Here is a 12,178-nt window from a genome sequence, read left to right as displayed (position 1 = left end):
TAAGCATTAGCAGAGGTTGTGATAGCTGAAAAAAATTGTTGCTGAAATATCTATAATTATCGTTTAATATTCAAAATACTTTGGATATTCTCCCTATTATATTACTACATCACTTTCTTTTCCAAACTCCTTCAAAAAATTTTTTCCTACTCACTTGCAGAATTAAATCCATTCTCCTCAACTTTCATTTAAGCATTCTGTGATCTGATACTGATTTAGTGTCTTGATTTTATCTCCTGAAATCTTAACAGTGCCACTCATGCACTCTATTCTTGTTTCCAATAAGGTTGTGTTTCCCACAGGATGTCCCTGAAAACACTAATTTCGGGCGACTAATAGGTGTTATATTTTAATTAAAAAAAAAAGTCCCAAAGGTCAAATGCATTTGGAAAATGATATAAGCAAAGTTAATCAGGTTTATTTTCTATGATTCTCAGACCCTTTAGGATGCTAGTGAGAATTAGAATAACCAGTGAGTGCATATAGAGTAAAATACTTCCCAAATCAATTTAATTTTTTAAATCAATTACCTATTGAGAACAGTATTCTGAAGGCATTGTTTAGGAAAAATAAGATGGGAGGAAGAGCCCAGGATTTGGAATGTGATGGCCTTGAGGTCAAATCTCAACCTCAATATTTGCCAGTGATTGGACCCTAGACAGGTAAATCTTTTTTTTTTTTTTTTTTAATGAAAGTTTATTGGGGTGACAGATGTTAGTAAAATTACATAGATTTCAGGTGTACAATTCTGTAATACATTATCTGTATCTCACATTGTGTGTTCATCACCTAGAGACAGTTCTCTTTCCATCACCATATATTAGATCCTGTTTACTTTCTTCTAAAGCCCCCTTTCCCCTTACCCTCTGGTAACCCCTAAATTATTGTCTATATCTATGAGTTTTTGTTACTTCATTTGATTGTCTTGTTCTTCTGTTGTTTTTAGTTTTATATACCACATATCAGTGAAATCATATGGTTCTCTACATTTTCTGTCTGACTTATTTTGCTTAGCATTATAATTTCAAGATTAATCCATGTTGTCACAAATGGTACTATTTCATTTTTTCTTACCACCAAACAGTATACCACAACTTTTTTATCCATTCATCTATCGAAGGACATTTTGGTTGTTTCCATGTTTTGGCCACCATAAATAAAGCTGCAATGACCATTGGAGCACACTTTTCTTTATGGATAAATGTTTTCAGATTTACAGGGTAGATACCCAGGAGAGGGATTGCTGGGTCATATGGTAATTCTATTTGTAATTTTTTGAGGAACCTCCACAATGTCTCCCATAGTGGCTGCACAGATGTGCATTCCCACTAACAACATATAAGGATTATTTTGTCTCCACAGCCTCTCCAACACTTGTTATTATTTGTCTTGTTGATGATACCCATTCTGACTGGGGTGAGGTGATATCTCATTGTGGTTTTTATTTGCATTTCTCTGATGATTAGTGATGTTGAGCATTTTTTCATATGTCTATTTGCCATTTGTATGTCCTCTTTGGAGAAATGTCTCTTCAGGTCCTCTACCCATTTTTTCAATTGAGTTTGTTTTTTTGTTGTTGAGTTGTATGAGTTCCTTGTATATTTTGCATATTAGCCTTTTATTGGAGGCGCCCTTTGCAAAAATCTTCTCCCATTCAGTTGGTTGCCTCTTTATTTTGCCGATGGTTTATTTTGCTGTGCAGATGCTTTCAAGTTTGATATAGTTCCATTCGTTTATTTTAGCTTTTACTTCCCTTGGCTTTGGAGTCAAATTCATAAAATGCTCTTTGAACCATAGTTTAGTACCTATATTTTCTTCTATACAGTTTATTGTTTCAGGTCTTATGCTTAGGTCTTTGATCCAATTTGAATTAATTTTGGTACATGGTGACAGATGGCAGTCCAGTTTCATTCTTTTGCACATGGCTTTCCAATTCTCCCAGCATCATTTAAAGAAGAGGCTGTCTTTTCTCCATTGTATGTTTTCTGTTGCTTTGTCAAAAATTATCTGTCCATATTTATGTGGGTTTATTTCCATGTTCCATTCTATTCCATTGGTCTGTTGTCTGTTTTTTGCCAATACCATGTTGTTTTGATTATTGTTGACCTGTAGTACAAGCTAAAGTCAGGGAGTGTGATATCTACTGCAGTGTTCTTTTTTCTTAGGATTGTTTTGGCTACTCGAGGTCTTTTGTGGTTCCATACAAATCTGATAATTTTTTGTTTTATTTATTTTTAAAAATGCCATTGGGATTTTGATGGGATTGCATTAAATCTGTACATAGCTTTGGGTAATATTGCCATTTTAACTATGTTGATTCTTCCAATCCATGAGCACGGAGTGTCTTTCCATTTCTTTGTGCCTTCTTCAATTTCTTTTAAAAATGTCTTATAGTTTTCAGCATATACATCTTTCACATCCTTGGTTAAGTTTATTCCTAGTTATTTTATTCTTTTTGTTGCAATTGCAAAAGGAATTGTTTTTTTTCTGAGATTTCATTATTAGTATATAGGAATGCAATGGACTTTTGTACGTTGCTTTTGTAGCCAGCAACTTTACTGTATTCGTTGATTGTTTCTAATAGCTTTTTGGTGGAGTCTTTAGGGTTTTCTATATATAGCATCATGTCATCTGCAAGGAGTGACAATTTAACTTCTTCATTCCCAATTTGGATGTCTTTTATTCCTTTCTCTTGCCTGATTGCTCTGGTGAGGACTTCCAACACTATGTTGAAACGCAGAGGTGATAGGGGACAGCCCTTGGACAGGTAAATCTTTGGACTTGTGCTATTTGCGAGAAAAGTAAATGAGAAGAGTTATGATTAACTTAAAAGGTCATTGTGATAATTTAATAAGGAACTATATATTAAAAACCTAATACTGACCTTTGCCATATGGTATATGGTTATGTCAAGGAAAATCACAATTAGCAAGACTCTTCTTAATGATGTAGCAATGAGTTTTGTTGCTTTTCCTCAACTTCCAGCCAAACTAAACTCTGCACAGTTTCCTTGAATATACATAACATTTGGAGGTAACAGAGCATTTTGAGAATCTGTTATTTCTAGATGCCCCATTCTTCTTCTCCTTTTTAAATTAATTAACACATACACACATGTTTCTTAATGTGATTTTTGGCCTCTCTTCCTATTATTCTCCCATCCTTCAAATTCATGCTCCTTATGAAGCCTTTTCTTTATTCTTCTTATTAAAACTACTATCGGGCCTGTTTGTATTCATTCCTATGGAACTTGTTCTTGCACAACCTCCACTATTCCATATATCCCTATTCTATATAATCTAATAAATTGTAGTAAATGTGCAGATATCAATTATTGTTTGACTAGCATAAAAATATTTTGAGATAAATGTATAAACTATAGAGAAATGTTTTATGTCAAGGAAAATCACAAGAAGTGAGACTCTTCTTAATTATGTAGCAATGAAGTTTAAAAGAGGGATAGTTGATATCAACAAGCTGCCTGTTGATCTCTCATTCTTTTTTTTTTTTAATTTTCTGTTGTTTCCAATATTTATTGGTTAATGAAAATACTTGGTTTATCCATGTTTCTTCTGTAATCTTTTCATCAGTTGCCCAAATATGCTCCAAAATTTTGTTTTTTTGTGTTTTTTTTTTTTCCCTTGGGCTTCTCAAGAAATATCTAAGTTCTGTACATGTATTTCCATGGATTTAATGTAAAATGTATATGACTGCATTCAAGGCTGTAAATTAGTTCATAAAATTAAAATTTCTCTTCTGGTTTAGTGCTTAAATCTCAGTGTTAAGAAGCTGCATGACAGGTTGGATGAAAATGCGGATATTTTAGTCAAACATTTTGGCTTAAAATCTTGCACTGACTACTGATTTACACATATAAACTTGAAATTCAGAGAATTTAAGCATATTCCCAATTTTGTTATCTCTAGATGGGAATATTACTTTATAGGGTTTTTTGTGAAGAGTTAGTGGACTAGTATACAGATTTTCCCTGCTATCTGAAGGTAGAGAGTTCCTATGAAACCTTTTGAAAGCTGCAGTGGTGTAAAGTTAAGAAGCAATTACCATTAATTTATATGGAAATTTTTTGAGCTTTCCCAGATCCAAAAAATAACCTAGTAAATCATATAAAATAATACCTAAAACCTAAAATAACACTGACATATAGTAAAAGCTGTGACACTCTATCTGTTCAGGGTGAATGCTGCCTCTGTAAGAATCTACTGCAAAGCAAAGGCATTGAAGGCTATTTTTGCTTGTCCCTGATTTTTGGTAAAAACAAAAATTATCTGCATATTTGTTTTGAATTGGGAAAACAGGTAATAATGTAGGTCTTTTTTAAAAGCAAAGTGGCATAACGTGAAATTTTGAAAAGCCCAGGATACCTGTAACAATAATGTGCCTCATGATGACATTTCATTCAAAGGTGGACCTCATATAGGAGTGTAATCCCATAAGATTATAATGGAGCTGAAAAATCCTGTAGCCTAGGGACCCCGTAGCTGTCTGTCGAAAATGAGTAGAGCACCGCATTACACAAATACTTACCATTGTGTTACAATTGCCTACAGTATACAATACAGTAACATGCTGTACAGGTTTTTAGTCTAGGAGCTATAGAGGAACAGAATTTGTCATCCCAAAATATATCTATTTGAAATAAGGGTTATTTTTAGCTGGTTAATTTTAAGAAATAGACATGGGAGAAGCCCTGAAAACCAAGAAGTTACCCTGTGTAAAAGACATTTACATTTGTCAGGAAAATCTCTATTTGTAAGGGTGTCTTTCTTCCTACACCAGGAAGTGGGGGGTGACCTTATCTCTAGAAACTCAAACCTTACCCTTGTTTACTATACTTTTCCTGGTAAGCTCCCATCACTCACTCACCCCACTCCTGACATCTTTTGTCTTCAGCTGGAGGTGTCATTTAAGGTGGTGGTGGGGGCTTCATACATTTTGGTCAGCTATTGAGTTTTCCTGGGTCTCCCATGTATACAGGAGGTATACATGTTATTACAGAGCTATCTCGGCCAGAAACCCAGATGACAGAGGGAAAATTATTTTTCCTCCCCTACAGAGCAATAGGTTATGCCATATAGCCTTAGATGTGTAGTAGGCCATCCATGCTGGTTTGCTTAAGTGTACTCTCTCTATGATGTTGGCACAATGATGAAATTGCTAAGCGATGCATTTTTTAGAATGCATTGCCTTCGTTAAGTGGTGAAAAACTGTGTATGTGTAAACTGTTTATTGGTAAATTGGCCTATTTTAGATATTATTTTTATATAAATGTAGTTTTATTATTTTAAAGTTTATAAAAATATATTATTAATAAAGTTTAATTAGAGTAGTACTCCAAAATATATTTGGAGCTACTTATATATTCTTCACTTATTTCAATAAATCAATAAATATGAAATTTGATGATTCCACATATGGTTGAAAAAAGTTGGGAGTCCAGGGTGTTCCTCAGTTTTCATCCCTAGATGTCAGTCTCCAGAATTCTTTTGAACTTTCCAGTCTTGTGTCAATGCCCAGACATTTATCTATCTATCGAGAACCTTCTGACTAACCCCTAAAGAACCCTTGTGATGCCCATCCTCCAGATCCTGTGACATCTAATGGGCAATCATACTGGATCAATCCTAGGGCTAAGAAAATGTAGAACTTATTATTCTCAGGACTGCACTTTTTACTAAAAGAATTCTTTACTTTCTTCTTCAGAACACTATTTGGGTTTCTGCCTGAATCAGTGTTTCCTAAATAGCTATTCTTTGGATCTCAAATGCTTGTTGCCTCTTACTTTTTACTTTTAGGTTAACACTAGAAAGACATATTTATTTGGGATTGAGGAAATAATTTTCACACCAAGGGATAGATCATATTGAAGATAATCAATTTTGGCCTGTATTTCTATTGCTGGTCTACTCCTATGTCAGTGCCATATGATTTTTATATAAAACAGAAGTCAAAGTTCTGAGAAAATATTAAAAGACCTCAAAAATAAAATAGCTATAATAATGACTTGTCTTAAAATACATATTTTAATCTAAACCAAGCATGCAAAATTTTACCTGACATTTAAGTTCCCTTGGTATCTAGGATAGAAAAAAAAACATTATTTCTAAGGAAATGTTTTTCCCAATAGAGAGTGATGTTCTATTTATTTTATCAAGTCTAAGTTCATTTTTCACAAGAATTACCAGCAGACCACTGCTGGCTGATGCTCACCTGATGCCTGCAATAATTTCAAGCCCATGTACCAGTCAGGTAAACTTTTGATTCTCTGTCCTTGTGGTAAAATTGGTTCAAATAACCGAAGTTGAATACTTTTTTTTTTTTAAATGACCATCTCAAGTCTTTTATATTAGATCAGCTGTGTCTTCTGAGGTTATACTAATCCTGGCCCTTCAGAAAACAACTGTATGTGTTTGTTGCAGATTTCATTTATGACAAAGGAAAAGAGGAACTACATAGAAACCTCTAAAGATAGAGATTGGAAATGTGCTCTGAAGTAGACAGGGAATAAAAATAGCATTTCCAGAGGAAATGACCCTGCTTGATTGGATTTGGATAGTGTTCCTGATATAGGATTCTTTGTCTGGTGTCTGGAGTCGGTGGTCTCGCGTACCTGAAGAATGAGGACGCAGACCAGAGAGGCAAAGCAGGAGCAGTTTTTATCGCAAAAGTGTAAGAGAACAGTCACAAAGAGAAGCTCTCCTAAGAGAAGGGTGTCTGAAATGGAATGCCCCACAGGCTGGGCTGTGCTGGGAACTATAATAACTCTGAGTCAAAGTTGACTGGTCTTCTCTGAGTCTGTACCTGGGCAGCTAATCTTGGCAGGCTCTGTAAACTGATTGACTCCTCCCCACCCCCCCACCCCCACAGCCGCCGCCCAGCCACACACACACACACCTGGGCTGATAGTTTTGGTGGGCTCTGCAGCTTGAATCTATTTGCTAGCTATTGAAGTTATTTGCTCTGGCTTTGTTATGATCTCCTCCTTAATCACCCCCACCATGGCCATGTCCCTGACTGCCTATATTTTTTTCTATCTCTTTCCCACCAAACTGACCCTCCCATTGCCCCCAAGCACATTTTGCACCTGCATTCCTCCATGCTGATGCTCTTGTTGTTTCCCAATTTTGTGCAGTCACCCAGCTGTATTATATCCAGTCTTCAACTATTTGATAATCCCTTACTTTTTCAGAATCTAGGGCTGATCACTTTGTACTTTGAATAGGCTTAGCATCTATTTGTATTGGTAGCTGTTTTCTAGTTGCCCAGGATAGTGCTCCATCTTTCCTAGTGCAAGCTTCTTCCTTGACACCTGCTTAAAGCTGGACTCAGCCTCTTCTTGCAAATCCCACTGTCACTTGGCCAATGTGGAATAACCAGGTATAAGCACCTGACCAATACCAGGCCAATCATATTATTGCACTCCCTTGCCTAGACAATTTGATCCCCTCTTAGTGTTTTATTGGTTTGGTGTGTTTGTTTTATTTTGTTTTGCTTTTAACTTGGGACAAGAAAGAAGGACATTCATAGTCCATCTTTTATAGCAAATCTATGAAACGGGAACTCATGGCCCACCTCCCCATAGCCATATTAAAGTGCTAATCTCAAAGAATAAAAGTGGTATGCAGAGACGAGAGAGAGAGAGAGAGAGAGAGAGAGAGAGAGAGAGAGAGAGAGTTTGGGAGTGGATTGTTTGTAATCTAGACATTTTAATCTTGTGTGAGGTCTAATGCACCATTGTGGTGTTTTTCATGTTAAATGATAATTGCATTTTTTATATAAATTAGCTCAAAATAGATTTATGTACTATAAATTAAATAGCAAATGAATATGCCAGTATCACTCTTTAAAAATACAGGATACCTCGCTTTTATTCATACTTTATATACAGGGGAAATTCAAATTCCTTGGAAGCAGTTGTTACTGAAAAATGGGTTTTTGGTAAATGCAGCAGGAAAGAATTCAAGAACATACCAAATAAGTCATGTGAACAAAGCCGAACAAGCAGTGGGTTTATTAAAGGAAAGAAAACGAGTACACTCCCATACTGAGGGAGTGGACAGCCCCATAGGAAAGCAACTTCCCCAAAGAACAAAGGAGCTTAGGATTTTACTAGAATGAGGGCGCAAAAAATTCAGGTTTTAGGAGTGGCATTATAGGTACTCCCAAGGTGGATATTTGCTTCCTGGATGACCTCTCCTTCCCATCAGAAGGTGGGAGTCCCTTGTTCTTATTTGGCCCTTGTTGGAACTATCATGGAGACACAGGGGGTGGACATTTTCACTTCAAGGTTAATGGTGTTATAAACCATTACAAATAGCTGTAGCTGCACCGTTTTTTAAGAATGACCTCATCTCCTCTTTCCTTTGTCTTCCCTCACATCCTCCTTCCTTTCTTCACCCCTCTCCTGGCAGCCCTATTCTTTTTGCCCGTGGTAACACAGTGACTACATTTTTAAATTTCTTTGCATCTCTGTGGTACCACTACAACAAAATAAACTCAATGAACACTTGTTTGACCTGATAAGACACAATTGTAAGGTTGCTTTTAGTCTTTTAAAGTTGCCTTACCAGTCTAATAAAATTTTGGCACCAGTATTAACAAGCTAAGGTGGAAACATCATAATGTATCTTGCCTTCATTAAAAACAATGTATCCGATGTTTGGATAGAGTATAAACATGTATATAGAGAGATTATAAAGGCCAACTCTTCCATCAGATAAATCCAAGATTAAGTAACTTGCTCAGATGCACACAGTTATAATCAGAATAAGCGTTAAAAATCCAGTTTATCCAAACTAGGATTTCTCTGAATCACATCTTCACACCTCTCTTAATAGTTAAAGTGAGCTATAGATGAACTACTTCAAAATTTTATTAGAATGTATTTTTCAGATAAGTGTCTTCATTGCTGACATATATATAGGTGGGTCAAATACATTGCCATAAATCAGATTTTAAAAGCTGGTGGGTTTCTGTAATTTTTTAAATTTCCTACACAAAATATCATTTGTGTCTAGGCATCTAAATTATCTTTTATTCTATTGCTTAACTAGCCTTATAGACAGCTTTATGTTCCCACTTACAAAATAAAATAGAAAATGGTATATCAAATGAAACCAAAGGAACATCGATGATAGCAATAGACCTAGAAAAACAAAAATTAGAGACAAAGCAAATCCATTCTCTTAGCTGTTTTCCTATTGTGAATTCTTTGGGATGCAAACAAATAGCCAAGTTTACTCCTATCAATTCTAAGTATTATACTATGTCATATTGATTACTCTTTCTAAGATAAAAAGCTTATTTCTGATTGCACACTAGGCCTTCTACAGTTTAAATGTTTTTTTGTTATGGCATTTCAGAATATGAGGTTTACACACAATTGACTATTTGATATCCTAATTTTGTGTATCAAAAAGAATAATTTTCATTTGCCTCACTGGTGGCAATTTTGCTGTCTGAGATCAGGAACAAAATTTTAATGTTTGGAAGTGATTTTGATAATACAGATGGTGCCAAAATAAAGTGTACATTAAAATTGTAATACTCAATATATACTGATAACAAAAGATGAAAACAAGTCACACTTGACTTCTGCAATTCCAGAGGTGCTCAAAGTGGTTACCATCAGCATCCAGACAGTTCTGATTATGGTGAACTACTACTGCGTGAGCAACATTGACCAAAGTGTCTACTTGTGTACATGTTTTTGGCACCCCGGTATGAATTATTTTTCTTTACAAAGGTAGTAAGAAGTTGGAAAGAACTAGAAATTCAAAAATTTTGTTTTTATGTTATAAATAGAAAAGTCAACAAAGCACTCAAACTGCTAGGTAGACAAGTGTCTATTCTGTTAAGTATTTCACCATGGGGAAGTCAATTACCTCTGGCTGTGTTTCCTCACAGGTGATTTTTAAGTATTTCCAAAAAATCTTTTATCTGAATTTCAGTTTTTCTCCTCAATATCCCATTCTGATCTACATAAGATTTATGAATACTTAATGATCTCTTATTCACTTATTTGAAATTGAGGTTGAAATCACTATTGAAGCTCCATGTTAACTTACCTATAGATGAAGATTTAGTCACTCTTGTGATAATTACTACTGCCTCTTGAAAGTGTGCACAAAATTTCATAAGATATGCTATTATGTTAAGATTGAAGGAGAATATATATGTAAATATGAATAAATATATAAGTATATAAAATTATACATATATATATATATATATATTACATATATATCCATTATTTTACACCTCATTGTTGCATCAAACTCAGTACTACTATAAGTTACATGGGAAATATAGTTAGGAGACAAGCTATACCTATTAATAGTAAAAAATATTTATTTAATGGACTATCATGCAACTTTTAGTAATTGTAAATCTACTTGAGAATATAAGTTCCAGTTCTGATACTTCAAGCATTGTGACTTTTCTGAGCCTCACTTGCCTGGAGTATGGATTTTAGAAAATAATAACGTCGAGCACACAGCTTTTTATGTATATTTCTTGAGATAAAAAAAGTTTAAAAGGCTTTTGTAAGGAAAATATGCTATAAATATATTGATTTCTTTAATATGAAAAAGTCCACAAAATACGATATTTGCATATATTTTAGTGAAAGTGGAAATATAGATATTCATTTATTAAATTGAATCCCCACTTTTAGCTAATTGAAATTGAAAAGAAGCTTAAAAACTTATATTTGAAGTTGGTTTGCATTATTTTATTTCTTTGCTATCTAGTAATTTTTTCTTGGATGATAGACATGCATTGTGTTGTTGAGTGCTGAATTCTTTTTGCTATTCTTTCAAGTGATTAACTTTTCCTGGTAAGCAGTTAAATTACTTGCAGTTTATTGTGATTTTTCCATCCTGTCTTTTACATTATTTTAGGACAGGTTTAGAATGACTTTTTTTTAGAACTGATTAAACTCTTTGTGTAAGGCCTGGCCCTTCCAGGGTAGCTACTGAATGCCCATATATTTAACAAGGTAGGAAGTAAAACAATTCCCAGCTCTATGTGAGCTCTGGGAATTTTCTATTTTATAGCTCCACAATGTATGTATGCATATATATATATATATATATATATATATATATATTTTTTTTTTTTTTTTTTTTTTTTTTTTTCCTTAGAAGTTGTGCTTGTCTGGCCTTATGGGGTCTCATCCTACGCATGTATAAATTGTTATTCAGCCAAAGACTCAGGGGAACCTGTGCAGATTTCTCTCTCTGTCTCTCTCTGTCTCTCTCTCTCTCTGTCTCTCTCTCTCTCTCTCTCTCTCTCTCTCTTTCTCTGGTATCCTACACTGCAAATTCAAGCTGTCTTGACAGCCACAAACTCCAATCTGTTTCTCCTTACCTAGTTTAACTATCACCATATTCAAACATGGAATTTCATTTATTTTCGTTAATGAAGAGATTGTAATGTCAGATAGTGAATTATAAACACACTGGCTTATTTTAATGTCAATATTTAAAAATAGATACAATTTAGTCCATTAATTTAAAAATAATATTTACATAAAAGGTCTTTTAATGTTGGGAATAAGCATTTTAAAAGTACTGGAGTAATTTTCAGTATGGTAGCCCAGGAACAGGACCAAGTAGGAGAGAGGTATTTTTTCTTTTGTTTGTTTTTTTTTCCAAAAAAACTGTGGGTCTGATGACATTTAAGAAATAATATTTTTATCTTATATATGGGTATTATTTATAAAGTAAATTAATGTAAAAGTAATCAGGGACCAACAGCAGAATAAGATTTTTTTCTAAATTGATGTCATACTTAAGTCTTTTTTATACAAAAATGCAAATTATTTTGGAAATAAAATATAATATTGGAAATCTTATTTTTTTTGGTCATGATTGGTCATTACAAACATATACATTATCAGATTCAGATTTTATGCTACCACTTATCATCTACTTATGTTTTTGCTCTTTCTATTTAAAATTCCTGAAGTTTCTATTTAATTATATAAGAATTACAATATTTATTAATTAATGTATTATTATTACCCACTATTTTATTAAGTCAACAAAACAATTATTAAGTATCTATTACATTTCAGGCAATGTGATAAACAATAGGAATATGATCCAAGTTATGGTTCAGAAAAATAAATAGGTAATTATAATTGAGCATCTTGCTG

General features: G+C 33.9%; 1 long non-coding RNA gene across 1 annotated transcript in view; it reads right to left on the bottom strand.

The window, feature by feature from the left end:
* Positions 1-885: 885 nt before the first annotated feature.
* Positions 886-12,178, bottom strand: part of LOC141567917 (uncharacterized) — a 28,403-nt gene continuing 17,110 nt past the window's right edge. The window contains exon 3 of the long non-coding RNA XR_012490896.1: positions 886-2,786. This is a non-coding gene — a long non-coding RNA (uncharacterized LOC141567917). The remainder of the gene's footprint in view (positions 2,787-12,178) is intronic.

This window comes from Rhinolophus sinicus, linkage group LG01 (assembly GCF_036562045.2).
Source record: "Rhinolophus sinicus isolate RSC01 linkage group LG01, ASM3656204v1, whole genome shotgun sequence".
Taxonomy (NCBI): Eukaryota; Metazoa; Chordata; class Mammalia; order Chiroptera; family Rhinolophidae; genus Rhinolophus; species Rhinolophus sinicus.
The sequence above is the reverse complement of the archived record's forward strand: the minus strand, read 5'-3'. Positions and strand labels throughout refer to the sequence as shown.